Consider the following 19,458-nt stretch of genomic DNA (forward strand, 5'->3'; position numbering starts at 1 on the left):
TGCCAAGATGGCAGCGTGGAGGCAGACAGCTGCTTGAGCTCTGTGTTTTCTTTCAGAATTTACTTCATGACAAGCCTCAGAATTAATGTTTGACTGGAAACACCCCCCCCCCCCAATAACCACTAACAGAAGACATCCTTGAAATTTGCCAGAAAAGGTCTGTGTTTGCTTGGGGGAGGGGACAAACAGATTGGGCGCAGACTGAGGCCAAGCAGCCAGAGCGAGGCAGGCAGCTCACACTGTGCAGACCCCAGGGAGGAGGGGTGCGATCTCTTGCACGAAACGACCTTTAACCCAGTGTGGATATTCCGTCTTGGCAGCAAGCCAGGATCAGCAGAGAAGGTGTAAACATTGGAGGTAAAGAATAAAACCCTGGAAAGCTAGCATCTCTCTGGACCTGGCCACCCCCACCCCCACCCGGAGTGTGTTCTTAGAGCCTCAGAGTGCGGATGCAGCATTGCCATTGCTGTCCTGTTAGTGCCTCACTGCTGTCTCCTGCAGTCTGTAGAGAAAGCCTCGTACACCATCCAACCCCATCCTCCCTCCAAAGAAACAGACCAATTGTTTCTCTTGTCAATTTGTTTTCTTCAATTCCCGCTCTGACAAAATGAACAAAAAATTAAAAAGAGGTCTAACCACTGAAAGCTTCTGTATGGATAGAGAGCAGACTTCAAACCCTGAGGAGACTAAAAGCAGACTGTCTCCAGAGGACTCCCCTAAGGGGGATATGAGCTGCTCCTCCACACACAAAACTCTCATAGAAGAAATCAAAAAGGCTCTCACAAGAGATCTAGAAGAGAAATGGGAAAAGGAAAGGGAAGCTTGGCAAGAGATTCTGGAGAAGTCATCCCATGCATTTAAAGACAGAGTGGATAAAGAAATCAAATCATTGAAAAACAAAATTAATGAATTGGAAAAGGTAAACAACTCCAAGGAAAACAGGATTAGTGAGTTGGAAAAAGAAAACAGCTCTCTAAAAATAAAATTGATGAAATGGAATAAAAATTACATAGAAGATAAAAACTCAATTGGATAATTACAAAAAGATATTTAAAAAGTGAGTGAAGAAAATGCATCATTGAAAATTAGAATCAAACAAGTAGAAATGAATGACTCAAGGAGAAACCAAGAAGTAATCAAGCAAAACCAGAAAAATGAAATAATTGAAAAGAATGTCAAGTACCTTATTGGAAAGACAACAGACCTGGAAAACAGATCCAGGAGAGACAATTTGAGAATAATTGGACTCTCTGAAAAAAAGAGCCTGGACACTATTTTCCAGGAAATTATCAAGGAGAACTGCCCAGATGTTTTTGAAACAGAGGGTAAAATAAATATTGAAAAAATTCATCGATCACCTACTGAAAGGAACCCTAAAATCAAAATGCCAAGAAATATAGTGGCCAAGTTCAAGAACCTCAGATGAAGGAAAAAATATTGGAAGCTGCTAGAAAAAAGCAATTCAGATATGGAGGAGCCACAATAAGGATAACCCAGGATCTAGCAGCATCCACATTAAAGGAATGAAGGGCCTGGAATATGATATTCCAAAAGGCTAAGGAACTTGGTATGCAGCCAAGAATAACTTACCCAGCAAAACTGACCATCCTTTTCTAGGGAAGAAGATGGACATTTTATGAAATAAATGAATTCCATCTATTCTTGATGAAAAAACCATATCTACACAAAAGGTTTGATCTTCAAATATAGAACTCAAGAGATTTCTAAAAAGGTAAAAAGAAATCTTGAGAACTATATTTCTACCATAAAGATATGTAAAGAACACATGTATAATTTGTCCTAGAAACTAGAGGTGGAAAGGAAATTATATCATAAAAAAGGGTAAAGTGGTGGTACTACATCTTATGAAGAGGCAAAAGTAACCTATTATATCTGAGAGAAAGAAAGGAGGGAGATGAACATAGTATGTATCAATAGACATATTTGATTTATGGTGAAACTTCTTCTACTTCATTGAAAAGTGGGAGGGAAGGAGTAAGCTAAGGGGAAGGGAACACAGAAATTGTGGGGAAAAGAGGTAAAATAGGGGGAGGAAGTTTAAGGTGGGGAAGGGATACTAAAAAGGGAGGGCTTTGAAAAGCAAGTGGTGTTTACAAGTTTAATACTGGGTAGAGGGGTAAGAGGGAAGGAAAGGGGAAAAGCATAAGCAGGGGTTAACAGGATGTCAAGCAATATAGAATTAGTCATTCTAACCATAAATGTGAATGGCATAAACTCCCTCATAAAGAGGAAGCAGTTAGCATACTGGATTAAAAGCCAGAATCCTATTATATGTTGTTTACAGGAAACACACCTGAAACAGGGTGATACATTCAGAATAAAAGTAAAAGGGTAGAGCAGAACCTACTATGCTTCAGGTGAAGCAAAAAAGCAGGAGTAGCCATCCTCTTCTCAGATCAAGCAAAAACAAAAATTGATCTAATTAAAAGAGATAAGGAAGGGCATTATGTCCTACTAAAGGATAGCATAGATAATGAAGCAGTTTCAATATTAAATATATACACACCGAGTGGTGCAGCATCTAAATTCTTAAAAGAGAAATTAAGAGAGCTGCAAGAAGAAATAGACAGCAAAACTATAATAGTGGGAGATCTCAACCTTGCACTCTCAGAATTAGATAAATCAAACCACAAAATAAATAAGAAAGAAGTCAAAGAGGTAAATAGAATACTAGAAAAGTTTGATATGATAGATATTTGGCGAAAGCTAAATGGAAACAGGAGTACACTTTCTTCTCAGAAGTTCATGGCACCTATGCAAAAATTGATCATATACTAGGACATAAAAACCTCAAAATCAAATGCAGTAAGGCAGAAATAGTAAATGCATTCTTTTCAGACCACAATGCAATCAAAATCACATTTAATAAAAAGCCAGGGGAAAATAGACCAAAAAATAATTGGAAACTAAATAATCTTATACTAAAAAATGATTGGGTAAAACAGCAAATCATAGACATAATTAATAACTTCACCCAAGAAAATGACAATAATGAGCCCACTATCACTATTGCTATTCAATATTGTATTAGAAACGCTAGCTTCGGCAATAAGAGTCGAGAAAGAGATTAAAGGAATAAGAGTAGGAAATAAGGAAATCAAACTCACTCTTTGCAGATGATATGATGGTATACTTAGAGAACCCTAGAGATTCCAATAAAAAGTAATTAGAAATAATTCACAACTTTAGCAAAGTTGCTGGATACAAAATACATATAAATCCTCAGCATTTTTATACATCACCAACAAAATGCAACAGCAAGAGATACAAAGAGAAATTCCATTCAAAACAACTGTTGAGAGTATAAAGTATTTGGGAATCCATCTACCAAAGAAAAGTCAGGAATTATATGAACAAAATTATGAAACACTTGCCACAAAAATAAAGTCAGATTTAAATAATTGGAAAGACATTCAGTGCTCATGGATAGGCCGAGAGAATATAATAAAGATGACAATACTCCCCAAACTAATCTACTTATTTAGTGCTATACCAATCTGACTCCCAAGAAACTATTTTAATGACCTAGAAAAAATAACAACAAAATTCATATGGAAGAATAAAAGGTTGAGAATTTCAAGGGAATTAATGAAAAAAAAAAGTCAGATGAAGATGGTCTAGGTATACTTGATCTAAAGCTATATTATAAAGCAGCAGTCACCAAAACCATTTGGTATTGGCTAAGAAATAGACTGGTTGATCAGTGGTACAGATTAGGCACAAAGGACAAAAAAGGGTACAACTTTAGCAACCTAGTGTTTGAGAAACCCAAAGATACCAGCATTTGGGATAAAAATTCATTATTTGAAAAAAAAAAACTGTTGGGAAAACTGGAAATTAGTATGGCAGAAATTAGATATGGACCCACACTTAACACCATATACCAAGATAAGATCCTCCTGTGGAGGAGGAAGGAATTTATGACCAGAGGAGAACTAGAGATCATCATTGATCACAAAATAGAAGATTTTGAATACATCAAATTAAAAAGCTTCTGTACAAACAAAACTAATGCAAACAAGATTAGAATGGAAGTAACAAATTGGGAAAATATTTTTACAGTTAAAGGTATTGATAAAGGCCTCATTTCCAAAATATATAGAGAACTGACCCTAATTTATAAGAAATCAAACCATTCTCCAATTGATAAATGTTCAAAGGATATGAACAGACAATTCTCAGATGATGACATTGAAACTATATTCACTCATATGAAAGAGTGTTCCAAATCATTACTGATTGGAGAAATGCAAATTAAGACAACTCTGAGATACCACTACACACCTGTCAGATTGACTAAGATGACAGGAACAAATAATGATGAATGTTGCAGGGGATGTGGGAAAACTGGAACACTAATGCATTATTGGTGGAGTTGTGAAAGAATCCGGCCATTCTGGAGAGCAATTTGGAACTATACCGAAAAAGTTATCAAACTGTGCATACCCTTTGATCCAGCAGTGCTACTATTGGGCTTATATCCCAAAGAAATACTAAAGAAGGGAAAGATACTTGCATGTGCTAAAATGTTTGTGCCAGCTCTTTTTGTAGTGGCTAGAAACTGGAAAATGAATGGATGTCCATCAATTGGAGAATGGTTGGGTAAATTATGGTATAAGAATGTTATGGAATATTATTGCTCTGTAAGAAATGACCAAACAGAGAGGTTTGGAGAGACTTACATGAACTGATGCTGAGTGAAATGAGCAGAACTAGAAGATCACTATACACTTCAACAACAATACTGTATGAAGATATATTCTGATGGAAGTGGATATCTTCAACATAAAGAAGATCCAACTCACTTCCAGTTAATCAATGATGGGCAGAAACAACTACACCTAGATAAGGAACATTGGGAATTGAATGTAAACTGTTAGCACTACTGCCTTTATACCCAAGTTACTTATACCTTCAGAATCCAATTCTTAAAGTGCAACAAGAAAATTGGATTTACACACATATATTGTATCTAGGTTATAATGTAACACATTTAATATGTCTGGTGTTGCCTGTCATCTAGGAGAGGGAGTAGAGAGAGGGAGGGGAAAATTTGGATAAATGAATCCAAGGGATAATCTTATAAAATAAATTACTCATACATATGTACTTTAAAAAATTATGAGTATAAAATTAATAAAAAACTATATAAGAAAAAAAAGAAAATCACCTAAAAATGGTATAATCAAAGAAAAATGAAACCAATGAACTCAGAAAAAAAAGAAAATAAAAGAAAAAAAGAAAATATATTTTTGTTTATTTTATCTGCTGTGAACCTCTTTACTTCTTATCTAGGCATAAACTCTTCTGTTATTCAAATATCTGACATGCAATTTTTTCCACGTTCTATTAATTTCCTTATAATACCATATGCACATTTGAAAATTATGGTATGTATAGAACATATGATATGAGATGTTGGTCTATATCTGGTTTCTTCTCGACTATTTTCAATATTTTCCAACACTTTTTGTCAAATAGTGAGTTTTTCCTCTAGTAACTTAGATCTTTGAGTTTATGAAACACTAAGTTACTATGCTCATTTGCTTCTGGGTATTGGGTGCTAATCTATTCCATTAATCAACCCATTTTTGACCCAATATCATTTTTTTTATAATTGCTGCTTTATTAATATAGTTCAAGATAAGTAACCACTAGACTTTCCATCCCACTTAAAATTATTCCTTTCTTATTTTTTATCTTTTTTTCCCATCAGACAAATTTTGTTATTTTTTCAAGCTCTATAAATTAATTTTTTGGTAATTTAATTGATATGACATGGAACAATTAAATTAATTTAGGTAACTTTGTAATTTTTATTATGTTAACTTGGTCTACTCATAGGCAACTAATATTTATCTAAATATGTTGATTTTCTTTATTTATATAAATAATATTTTGTCACTGTATTCAGATAGTTCCAATTTTTGTCTCTTCAGGTAAAAGCCTAAATACTTTATACTCTCTAAAATTATTTTAAATGGAAATTATTTTCCTATCATTTACTAATGAACTTTGTTGGCAATATATAGAGATGATGATGATTAGTTTGAAATTATTTTATACCCTGTGACTTTGCTTAATTAGTTGTTTCAATGATTATTTTTAATCATTTTTTAAATTGACTCTTTAGGGTTCTCTCAGCAAATCATTATGTCATCTGCAAAAAACTGATAATTTTGTTTCCTCTTTGCTTATGCTTATTCCTTTAATTTATTTTTCTTGTCTTATTTCTATAGCTAGCATTTCTAGTACAATGTTGAATAGTAATGGTGATAATCCATATCCTTGTTTGACTCTGCTCTTATTGGAAAGATAGCTTATTCCCTTTATAAATAATGCTTGCTCTTAGTTTTAAATGGATTCTAGTCATCATTTTAAGAAAAGTGAAATTACTCTTTTGCTTTCTAGTGTTTTTAATGGGAATGGATGCTTGCTTTGGTAGCAAATGTACTAAAAATGGAAAGATATAGAGAAGATGAGTATGGTTCCTTCCCAAGATGAAACATTCATTTGTGAAGAATTTTATATTTTATTGTAACTCCTAAAAACTTTATTATTATTAGAGCAATTAGAAATAGTATACTAGGCAAAGGCATAGATATGAGTTGCATATAATGTTATGACTTAAAAATAAAATTAAAGGGAGAGAAAGAGATCCATTGGGAGAAGGAGGACGGGAAAGGAAGAATGGAAAAAAAAATAAAAAGATGCAAAGGGAAGAGCTTTTATAATGAAGGAAATGGGAGTTGATAAGCAACATTTGAATTTTACTTCTTATCAGAATTGGCTTGAAAAGGCAATAACATATACTTAGGGGAAATAGAAAAGAAAGAGAAAAAGAGAGGGAGAAAAAGGCTTATAGAAGGGAGGGTAGATTAAAAGAGGTAGTTGTCAAAAGCAAAATAAACTTTTGATGAGGAACAGGGTAAAAAGAGAGTTAAAAGTATAAACAGGAAAAAAATTGATGATTACACAATTAGTAATCATACCACGAATATGAAGGGGAAGAACTCACCCATAAAACAGAAATGAATAACAGAATGCACTAAAAACTAGAATTCAACCATATGTTGTTTGAAAAAAAAACACACTTGAAACAGAGCCATGTATATACATAGTATAAAAAGAAGGGACTAAAGAAGAATCTATTATGCTTCAGCTGAGATTTTTTTTTTTTAAAGGAGGGTTAGTGGTCATAATGTCAAACAAAGTAAAAGCAAAAATAAACCTAATTAAAAAAGATAAACAGAGAGCATACATTTTTGTCGACAATATTTAACAATAAAATATTTGACAAAAAAATAACAGTTTTGTGAACACCAATGATAAAAAACAGTAGATCATATTTTCTGGTTTTGGACTTTTTGTTTTCTGTTATTGTATTTCTGCTAAAATATCTCCATCACTTTTGTTTGCTATAATTTCAGCTTTTCAAGTGTATTTTTCCCTCAATGTAATTGTTTATTGTCTCATTATTATAATATTTTACATATTAATTAGAAATTATTCATAATGGAATTTATATTTTATTATTAAAATTTCAAATTATTATTTATAGCCATTCTCAAATTATTTAAATTTTTTTGCATGTCAGTCTTGTGAAAACTTCTTTTTTTGTAGTATACTAATCAAAATCAATGACAGTGAGAAATATAAGTTATTATGCTTTTTCAGACTTCCACACAATTATTATCTGTATGCTGGTTCGTTGTTGGTCTTCATTCTTGAAGAACACCAAAATAACAACACTTTGTTAGGATCAAGTTAGTGTATTTGATTGTGGCTGATTAGACCAATACAAACTCCAGAATGCTGTGTTACAGACTGGACATAAATAGTCCCTATGAACATTTGGGGTGGATTCTCTAACTTTGTACATCTCATGTCTCTTCTGAGCTACTTCAATTTTGCTTTACTAATAGAGCACAGAACCTTCTTTGATGAGGGCATGCCATGATGATTGGTCCTGTACCAGTGTCTCCCATGTCTTATAATTGATATTAAAGTTCTTAAGAGAAACCTTGAGACTGTCCTTGTATTTCTTTTTCTGAACACTCTATAAATGCTTGCCCTGTGTGAGTTTTCCATAAAATAATCTTTTGGGCAAGGATATTTGGCATTTGAACAATGTGGCCAGCCCAATGGAGTTGTTTCAGTAAAGTTGGAATACTTGGCAGTTTAGTTTAAGAAAATATCTCGAATCTTTTCCTGCCAGGTGATATTCCTAACACAATTCAAATAGAAATGATTTGATTTCCTGTCATGGCACTGGTATAGGTTTCACAGACATACGGCAATGCCTCACTTAAAAAAAAAATGTATGCACTCTATATTGAAATGCAGCAAACAAACATGGCAAAACAACCCATTTTGCTGTACATTGACTAACAGTAACAAGTCTGTTTTGAGATGCAATATGTACTGATTTAAATTCAACTAGTTTATACAAAAATTATTAAGTAATTGTGTTCGCCTTTACTGTTTTGTTTTTTAGTTGCATCTGACTCTTCATGATCCCAATTGGGGTTTTCTTGGTAAAGATATTGGAGTGGTTTGCCATTTCCTTCTCTAGGTTTATTTTTGGAGATGAGGAAACTGAGGCAAACATCATTAAATCACTTGTCCAAAGTTACACAGTAGGTGTTTGATGCCAGATTTGAATTTATGAAAATAGTCTTCCTGACTGCAGGCCTGACACTCTATCCATTCTGCCATCTCTGTATTAGGTCTTTGTTTTTACAACATCAAATTTCTCATATTTTTCTTGATTTTGTATACTTTGACTTGAACTTTGTTTCCATTTTAAAAAGTGGACCCATTTTGTAGGAGTTGTGTTAAAAATATCCAATAATAATGGTCAGTTTTTTGTGCTCTTCTTGTGAAGGTCTTACACACTTTATCTCAAGGCAAAGGTACACTATTTTTGCTTGGAAACTTCTACATTATCATATACGTTTTTTTTACAAAACGACAAAACAAGCATGTTCCATGAAATGGGAATATTTTTATCCACAAATGGTCTGGAGAAAATACTTCAAGTAATAGTTTCTAAATGTAAGATAATTTTCTTATTGAGCTGTTGTGAAGGAAGGTTGGCCAACATGATGGCCAGCCCTATGGAGCTGAGCCTTTCTATACTTAGCCATGAAGGTCCTTGGAGAGCAGATCCTGCCAGTTCCTGGGAACACACTGGAAGCTTTTTCAATTTTATGGAACCTGCCAGAGTTATTGGCATATCATCCTTCATGGAATTTAGATCCAAGAGACATAGGGCAGCAGAGCACTAAAGTGTTATTGCCATTTCTTCCTCATTATTATCAGGTAAGAAAAGAATGCCTTCAATTTTTATGTCAGTGAATCTTGGAAGACATTTAGTTTGTTTTGCTATCAAGAAAGTGTTCATTTTGAACCTTGTTCAGTATTTGCTGTGTTGTAAAAATAGACATTTGACAATTTGCTACATTTAGTGTTTCAAATGTGGTGAGGAGGGGAAGGATTCAGTTATGTTTCCTGAAGAATTATCCAATTGCTTTTTTTCCCCTGAGGCAATTGGAGTTAAGTGACTTGCCCCAGGTCATACAGCTAGGAAGCATTAAGTGTTTGAGAGCAGATTTGAACTCAGATCCCCCCTGACTTCAAGGTTAGTACTCTATCCACTATGTCACCTAGCTGCCCATCCAATTGCTCTTTAAATTCAATTAAGTTTAATGTAATTTAACAAACATTTATTAAACATTTGTTATGTTCAAGGCATTGTGCTTCCTCACCATCATTACTATGACTGAGTTAGGCATGGGATGGGTGGGGAAACATAAAGAAAAATGATAGTTAAGAAGCTCTGGGTTTGAAATCTATATTTTACCTAGGAAATCTTGGTCAAGTTACTTTTCCTTTCTGGGCCTCAGTTTCTTTACCAATATACTTTCAAATGAAAGGATTGAACTAGATGTTCTCCAGACTGTCATTATATTTGCAGATATATAATATATTCTGATCCTTCCTTTCAGAAATCAAAATCTGTTACAAAACAAATTTTCATGTGTTGTATTAAAAATAAATGTAACTAATCACAAAAGAAATTAATGGGAAATAAAAATCCTAAGATTAATTTGATAAATCTCCATGTAAAAAATCCAAACACATTTTTATATTTTTGAACGTAGTCCTTCTAGAAAGTTGAAGTATGCAATTCATTTATTCACTGGTTAAGAATTTATTTACAGGCAAAATGCTAAGAAAAAATTATGTTGAATGTTTTAATATATTTAGCATGTATTGGACTACTTGCCATGGAGGGGGGGAAGAAGGGGATACTTTGGAATAGAAGGCTTTGCAAAGGTCAATGTTGAAAAAATTATTTTGTTGAGAAGTATAGCATTTCAATTATTTTCCTTTTCAACACACACACACACACACACACACACACACACACACACACACACCCCTGAATTTTTAGGCAGTTGGTTGCACATCAAAAAGTGGAATGTTCAACATAACTGTATAAAACATATGAAATGCCTGTATCTTCCAGAAAGGAAACATCTGGAACAGTTTCTTTACCAGCTCCTAGATAAAAAACAGCCATCATCCATAGTCTACTTTGCTCCATGTTTGAGAATGATTGAAAAAGGAAACTAATCACCAGAAATGTTGGTGTGTAACTTAGAAGAGAGAAAGTGGGATCCTCCTCATAGCCAGGCAAGCATATAATTCCCAGGATTGTTTTGAGGATCAAATGAGATAATATAAGTATAATGCTTTATAAATTTTAAAGCACTACTTAAACATTAGTTGTTATTATCTTTCTGGGAAAAGAATAAATCTGCCCTCACTCCCCACATATCCCATATATAAGTTTAATCTTACTTCTTTTGTCTTTTTGTATGCACATCTTTTTTGCATTGCTTTCCCTCTCTTTATTCCTATGAAATCAGCTTGAAAGCCTCCAGAAACTATAGTAATAAAGTAATCAGTTATTTTTTAAATTACATTTAACTTAATGAACATTTATTAAGCCCTTTGTGGTACTCTGAGGACTCAATTGAAATAGGAATCTGACTCACTGCATAGTGACTCTAATGGTATCTCTTCTATATGGATTTGCTGGGGAAGCTGCTTCATGTTTCCAGGGAAAATGAGATTATGTGAAATGGAAGTCCCTTGAAGAGATTTATGAGACTCAGAAGATATTTTGTAACTCATTCCAGTTGGCTTCTGGTTAAGAGGAGGCTTTTTAACTGGCAGTGGAGGTATTAAAAAACATTTCATTCATTTCCTCTTTATCTCAACACCTTTGTTCAAAAGGTCTGGAGGATTCCTCAGCATCCAGTTGTTTAGTTTGTTCAGTGTCATCCATGAAGTTTTCATTTTGAACCTTACTAAATGTCAGCTTCACTGGAAAATATACATTTTGACAATTTGGTACATTTATATTTCAAATGTGGTCAGAAGGAGGGGAAGAATGCAGTTATGTTTCCAATTATATTGTATATACAATCAACATAGCATTGATGTCCTTCAGAAAGGATCTCCCAGATCCCAGCCTAGTGGTAGATCAAACAAGACCACATGCAATTTATTCTCTCCACAGCCTGTTTGTCTGTGGTTGTTGTCATGTTGTGTTTCCCAATAGACTGTCAGCTACTTGAGAGAAGGAGTATCTTTTATTTTTCTTTGTATCCCTAGTACTTAGCACAGTAGCTGATGTATACTAGGCAATTAATAAAATGTGTATTGATTGACTAATTGAGGAAAAATTTTTCCTTTATATGTGAATGTACTGTGATTGGTACTGTCCAGGCACTGAGCTAAGTTGAGTCTATTATTTCTAGTGATCAAGCTAGTGGAGGTGAGAGCATGCCTCAGAGACATTGGGAGAAATTTACTCTTCTTTTGTCTTTGAAGTAAATTTGTAAAAAGCTACATAATGTTAGAAAGTGAGATGGAGTTGGGATACTAGTTATAGACCCCTAACAGATGTACCTTAGCTGATCCAAGCTCAAGGTGATGATTGTATAAAAAGACACAATCTAATCTCTCAGGGTGGCCTAGAATTAAGAAAGGCAGATGTAGCAGACCTGGTTCTGGGAGAAGGAGCCAGGGAGTACTCAATGCATAATTTTGACAAATGATACAATACCTGCCTGCCCTTAGGTTGGGATTTAATAGGAAGAACATGCTATATGCACTCAAAAACATAAAACAATATGTAATGTGATAGAGTCAAATGAGACATCCTAACAAAATATTTTAGGGAAAGTTTGATGAGAAAAGGAAACGTTTAAGGGGTATGGAGATTGGATAGAAGTTCAACAAGTACCTTTTGATTTCAATATCCATCCTCAAAACCATTTAAATGTTTTAAAGAATCAACATTTAAAGAAACCAGGTCTCTGAGATGAGGAAAGAGTGATGCCCAAGGAAGTCTTTCTCTTTTCCCCTCCCCACTATATAATAGCACCTATAAGAATTTTTAGACTTACAAGATGAAATTCTGACTGAGACTGAAGGTAACATATTTGAATATTATTTGATTTCTTTAAAGGTATCCCTGTAAGTCTTGATATTTCATGTACATATAAGATGTCCTCCCATTAGGATATAAACTTCCTTATGAGATGAAAGGGACAAAATCCTCTTCCCTTTCATGTAGAGAGAAAGTATTAATTGGTGAACAGTTGGATCTCTGAGAGGAGTTGGAAACTTTTTGCTTTAGTAAAATATTAAAATGATTGTATAAAGGCACATTATTTTCAGTTGGGATTTGGATCCTTTGGGATTGAAAATGAATCATGGCATAAATACAAAAGTTTGACTCCTTTTGTAAAGAGTTTTGTTTATATATGATCAATTTTATTATTTAAAGGGAACAGAGAAAGCTGGTAACATATGAGTATGAAGAAAAACAGAGGTTCCAGAATAAAATGAGATGGAAGATGATTTTGAAAACATAGCTATAGAGCATTCTGGATATCAGCTCATTTGCATGCAAGTATATTAAAACTTAAGAGGGTACAACTCAGAAATGAAATAACATAACTAGAGTCTAAAAATGATGAAATGGAAAATGTTGATTTCATAGGTGAAATTTGTCATGTTGTTAGTTCATAAGTGAACAATGAGTTATTGATTACCAGAATACTTTAAGCTATTGACCCCCACTTACTTTTAATACCTTCTTTCTGTTAAGTTGGATATGTATATGTTTACATTGTTTCTTCCATTAAATTGCATTATAATTAAAGGAGAAAGAGCTGCCTTTCCCCTCTTTTTGTATTCCTAGCATAGTATGTACTTCATAAATGTTTATTGTTTGATTAGAGGCTGAGGCTGACTTCGGAGTGATCAGGAATATATAGGAGAAGCAACAGAGGATCAAAAAGCAGCTCCCTATAAGCTATTTGAAGAAATCAACAGCAGGAGTCATGAGTTGCTATTAAATTTTCAATTTATATGAAGACTTTGGTTACTAGTTCCTGATTGATTGAATAATTTCTGTAGTTATGCTTGAGGAAGAATTTTTCAGTTATTGCCCTTCATTGCCCCCTAGAGGTAAAGGGGGGTGAAGCATCTAAGAGGTTACCATTCTTTGGCTATCTATTCCCTTCTGGTTTGAGTGAGAGGGAAGAGTAGAAAGAGGAAAGACAGGTCTTACAGCTGCTTTGCTGAATTGGAAGAGATCCTTCAGAGAATTTGATGATGTAGGATCCTGGTGAGTGAAAATCCAGTTAGGAGGATTTGCTTGTCCTAGAGAGTCAACCCGAACTGTTTTTTTTTCTATGAGCTCTGTTCTGATGGGATGAAATAACATCCTGATGAATATGAAGCTGGTTGAAATAAACTGTAATCCCAAAGATAAACAACCTGCAAATTTAGCAATTCTATGGCTTAAAGGGAACTGCTAGTCCAATGGACAGTTTAACATTTTTCCAATATTGTTTGAGGGTGATTATAAGTTCAAAATGATACTTCTGCTATCTTATCAGTGTGGAATTCTTTCCAGTAGTATAGTCTACAACTTGTCCATATTTATCTTTTTGTATATGCCTATATATATGAACATAGGGACAAGATGTATATATGCACATATAGAGATATGTATGCACATGCACACATATATACACACACTATATGCATGCATACATACATATGGATGAGATTATTTTTTAAGAATTTAGTGATATCTGACTGATAATTAAAATAAAAAAAAGAATTTCTTTTCTAAATCTATATAGTCTAGCAGACATGTGTAGGAGTTTCAACAAATGACATGTGTTGAAGTACACATGCTACAAAATAGGACCCAATAGAGGAGAGGAATGACTCTAGACCAAAAACTCTAGAATTTGAGAAGAGAAATACTTTTAGCTGGCAATCAAGCAAGGTTTTCTGGAGAAGGTGGCATTTGAACTGATTCTTGAAGGAAGAAATAGATTTTACCAAGTAGGGAAAGGGAAAATATATATATAGTGTTGGTATGTACAAATGTATAGAAACAGAAGAACTTATTGGGAATAAGAAACAGCTAGGGTTCTTAGGAGGGAAACTGTGATAGAGTCCCATGCCTGGAGTCAGGAAGACTCAACTTTCTGAGTCAAATCAGGCCTATGTGACCCTGAACAAATAATTTACCCCTGAGAAGAAAATGACAAATGACTCCAGTATCTCTGCCAAAAAAACCCCAAATGGGATCACAGATTTAGAAATGACTGAACAACAGAAAAGGTTCTCAAACAGGGATGATGAAGGGTTATCAAAATATAATATTGAGCTTTAAAAAAGCTAGAGATTCTAGAAACAGAAGTAAGGAAGGAGTAGGTAGACACCAGGCATGCTAATTAAGCTTCTAATCCAATGCCCTTCTCTCTGTAAGAAAAATGTTTTGACTTAGTTTTTATTAGTTGTTGTGTGACCCTAGGAAAATCACTTAACCTTTGCTTGTCTCAGTTTCCTTATCTGTAAAATCAGGATAATAATAGCACCTGGTTCCCAATATTGTTATGAAGATCAAATGAAATAAAAAAATTTAAAATATTTAGTATTGTACCAAGTTACAGCATGTTAAATAAATGCTAGATGTGATTGTGATTATTTGTTATTATTATGTAATAATATTACATATTATTATATGTGACAATCAAAATTAGCATTTCATTCTCTCTATATATATCTCATAGTTTAATCTAAAGTGAAATAACATAAAATCTGTTATTTTGAGCAAAACAGATGCATCTCTTTAGATTTTTCTGACAGTGACATAGAAGAGAAATTGTAGAAAAGTTTGTCATCCATAAGGCGTCTCATATACCCTATGAAAGAGCTATTCCATCCTTCATAACTTATTATAGATCATTTTAAATTTTGTGTAACATTTAATTTAGGCTATACTTTCTTCTGGACAAGGAGTTCTCATATAGGGAAGATGTGTATAATTAAAAAGAACTGGTTCAAGAGATCAAAAGAAAAGAAAAAGGACATATATATATATGTGTGTATATATATATGTATGTATCTATCTATCTATCTATCTATATATATATTTATAGTTAATATTTTTGTGGTGGCAAAGATCTGGAAGCATGTGGTTGGAGGAAGTACCTCGCAATTAGAAAAGGGATGAACCAATTATAGTATATGAATGTTGAGGAATGCTATTGTGTCATGAAAAAAGAACTAAGTGACAGTTTAAGAGAAAGCAAGACAAAATCCAGCAGAAAGAAATAGAAAGAGAAATTCATTTATTAAAGCTTTTTATTTACAAAACATATGCATGAGTATATTTAACATTGATCCTTGCAAGGTCTTCTTTTCCAAATTATTTCCTCTTTCCCCCCTCCAGATGGAAGGTAATCCAATTCTTGTTAAATATGTTAAAATATATGTCAAATCCTACACACACACACACACACACACACACACACACATACACACACATACATATTTATACAGTTGCTGCACAAGAAAAATTGGATCAAGAAGGAAGAAAAAAAACTGGGAAAGAAAACAAAATGCAAGCAAACAACAGAAAAAGTGAGAATGCTATGTTGTGGTCCACACCCAGTTCCCACAGTTCTCTCTCTGGGTGTATATGACTCTCTTCATCACTGAACAACGGGAATTGGTTTGAAATATCTCATTATTGAAGACATCAGAATTGATTATCATTTAGTCTTGCTACTGTGTTCTGTTCCTGGTTCTACTCATTTCACTTAGCATCAGTTCATGTAAGTCTTTCCAGGCTTCTCTGAAATCATCCTGATGGTCTTTTCTTATAGAACAATAATATTCCATAACATTCATATATCATAATTTATTCAGCCATTCTCCTATGGATGCCCATCAATTGGATAGGCAATTTCCAGTTTCTAGCCACTACAAAAAGGGCTGCCACAAACATTTTTGCACATGTGCATTCCTTTCCCTTCTTTAAGATCTCTTTGGGATATAAACCCAGTAGACATACTGCTGGGTCAAAGGGTATACATAATTTGATAAATTTTTGAACATAGTTCCAAATTGCTCTCCAGAATGGTTGGTTCACAGTTCCACTAACAATGTATCAGTGTCCCAATTCCCTCATATCCCCTCCAACATTTGTCATTATCTTTTCCTGTAATTTTAGCCAATCTGACAAGTGTGTAGTGGTATCTTAGAGTTGTCTTAATTTGCATTTCTCTGATCAATAGTGATTTGGAGCCCCTTTTCATATGTCTACAAATAGTTTCAATTTCTTCATCTGAAAATTGTCTACTTATCTTTTGATCATTTATCACTTGGGGAATGGCTTGGAGAAAATTTATTTAAAATAAATATAAACAGCATAAAATACTTGGAAGTATACCTGCCAAAACATGTAAAGGACTATATGAACATAAACACAAAACCCTCTTCACACAAATATAGATCTAAATAAGTGGAGAAATATTAAGTTTTGTGGCTAGGTGAAGCCAACATAATAAAATGACAATTCTACTTAAATCAGTTCATTTATTCAATGCCATACCAATCAAATTACCAAAAATTACTTCATACAGTTAGAAAATAGCATAATAAAATTTATCCAGAGGAAAAAAAACCTAAAAAATATCAAGGAAATCAATGAAAAATTCAAACTATGCTATAAAGCAATAATTATTAAAAACAATTTAGTTGAGTTGTTTACTCTAGTCATTATTGACATACTATACAGAAACAAACACACAACCTCTTATTGGCACACTATACAGAAGCAAATGAACACAGTAACTTATAATTTGATGGACTCAAATATCCCAACTATTGGAACAAGAACTCGCTTTCTGACATAAATTAGAAAATCATTTGGAAGAAACTATGCATAGATCAACATTTGTACCATATGCTAAATCTCCAAATAGTTATATGTTTTAAACATAAAGGATGACATCATAAGCAAATTAGGGAATAAGGAATAAATTACCTGTCAGATCTATGAATACTGGCAGAGTTCATTATCAAATGAGATAGTGCTCCATGGGAGATTGAACTGATAATTTTGATTATGTAAAAAAAAATTTAAAAAGTTTTTGTTCTATCAAAACCAAAATAGCCCACTTTAGAAGAAAAACAAGTTTCTTTGATAAAGGACTTATTTCTCAAATATAGGGGCAACCAAGGCAAATTTACAAGAATAATAGCAATTCTTTAGCTGAGAAATGGTCAAAAATGTGATTAGACAATTTTCAGAGAAAAAAAATAAAAACTATCAGTAGCCATAACAAAAAATGCTCTAAATTACTACCAGAGAAATGTAAATTAAAATAATAGGGATACGATCTCACACTCATCAGATTCATTAAGATGTCAAAAAAAGAAAAAAAAATGGCAAATACTAACAGGTATGTGAGAAAACTAATACAACATGAAGCTGTGAACTGATCCAAAAATTCTGAAAAGCAATTTGGAACTATGCTTTCAGACCTATTAAGCTTTGATATCCTTTGACCTAGCAACACGGCTACTGGGGCTAGGCCCTAAGGGAGTATAAAAATGGGCAAAAATGCATAAATACATTTATAGTAACTTTTTTTTATGATGGCAGAGAACTGGGAATGGCTAAACAAGTTGTGGTATATTAATATGAAGAATACTGTTGTGTTCTAAGAAATGATGAAGTGGATAGCTTCAGAAATTTGGAAAAACCTATTGGAACTCATTCAAAGTGAAGTGATCAGAACAATATACACAGTGACAACAAAATTATAAAGAGAATCAATTTTGAAAGACTTAGTAACTGATCAACACAATGACTCATCACAATTCCAAAGGATCTACGGTAAAACATGCTATTCACATCTAGATAGAGAATTAGATTAAGAGAGCAGAACATATTCCTTCTATCTCTGTCTCTGATTTTTTTTTTTTTTTCATGTTTACAGTAGGTTTCACAAAAGATTTTTGAATAGGTATAGGGAAAAATTTAGAATTAAAAAGAATATAAAAGTATGCTTTAAAAAGTACTTAAAATTATATTTTAAAAATTGAAAAAAGAAAGTTGGGCAGATTTGTGTAATATATACTAGATGCTGGAAATAAAAAGGCAAAAAAAAAAAAAGAGAAATGTTTTCTATTATTAAGGAGTTACTCTTTACCTGGGATATGCAGAATACTATGCAAAATAATTAAGTACAAAATAGTTAGGTAATAAGAACAATACAACTGTGAATATTAAGAAAGGCTTCATGCAAAATATACTGCATTAGCTGGATCTTGAAAGAAAAGAGGGATTCTAGGAGGAGGGAAGTAGAAAATGCATTTCAGGCAGGAGGAATGAATGGCCAATGCAAAGAAATGGAGACTGGAAATTCTAAAGAACAGAGGGAAGGCCCATTCAGCTACATTGTTGATTAATAGAGGACGGTATTAGTTCACCTAGGTTTTATCAAGATATTTCATAAAATTTTTCATACAGCCCTTGAGGAAAATATGGAGAGACAGGGCTAGATAAAACAATTATGTGGAACTGAGTGGGTGGTTAAAGTTGAAAAGAAATCATGTAAAGAGAGCTGTCTGCATTCAGAAAGAACTATGGGGACTGAATGTGGATTACAAGATAATATTTTAATCTTTTTGTTGTCATTTGTATGCTTTTTCCATTTTGGTCTATTTTTTCTTGTGCAGCATGATAAATGTGGGAGATATATTTAGAAGAATTGTACATATTAACATATATTGGATTATTTGCTGTCTAGGGGATAAGGGTGAAGGGAAGGGGGAGAGAAAAATTTGGAACACAAGGTTTTGCAAGGGTAAATACTGAAAACTATCTTTGTATGCATTTTAAAAATGAAAAGCTATTATTCAAAAAGAAAACAAATCATTAATAGATCAATATAAATTGGCAGTCAGTCTTGAGTGGATTGCCCAAGGAATCTATGCTTCTGTGACTTAGACTTAGCTCACTTAGAACAGTGACAC

General features: G+C 33.3%; 1 non-coding gene across 1 annotated transcript; it reads left to right on the plus strand.

Moving 5' to 3' along the window:
• Positions 1-6,454: 6,454 nt before the first annotated feature.
• On the plus strand, positions 6,455-6,556 carry LOC141559166 (U6 spliceosomal RNA). The gene has a single exon (XR_012487249.1). It is a non-coding gene; the product is annotated as a U6 spliceosomal RNA (small nuclear RNA).
• Positions 6,557-19,458: the final 12,902 nt, after the last annotated feature.

This window comes from Sminthopsis crassicaudata, chromosome 2, assembly GCF_048593235.1.
Source record: "Sminthopsis crassicaudata isolate SCR6 chromosome 2, ASM4859323v1, whole genome shotgun sequence".
In the NCBI taxonomy this organism is placed as follows: Eukaryota; Metazoa; Chordata; class Mammalia; order Dasyuromorphia; family Dasyuridae; genus Sminthopsis; species Sminthopsis crassicaudata.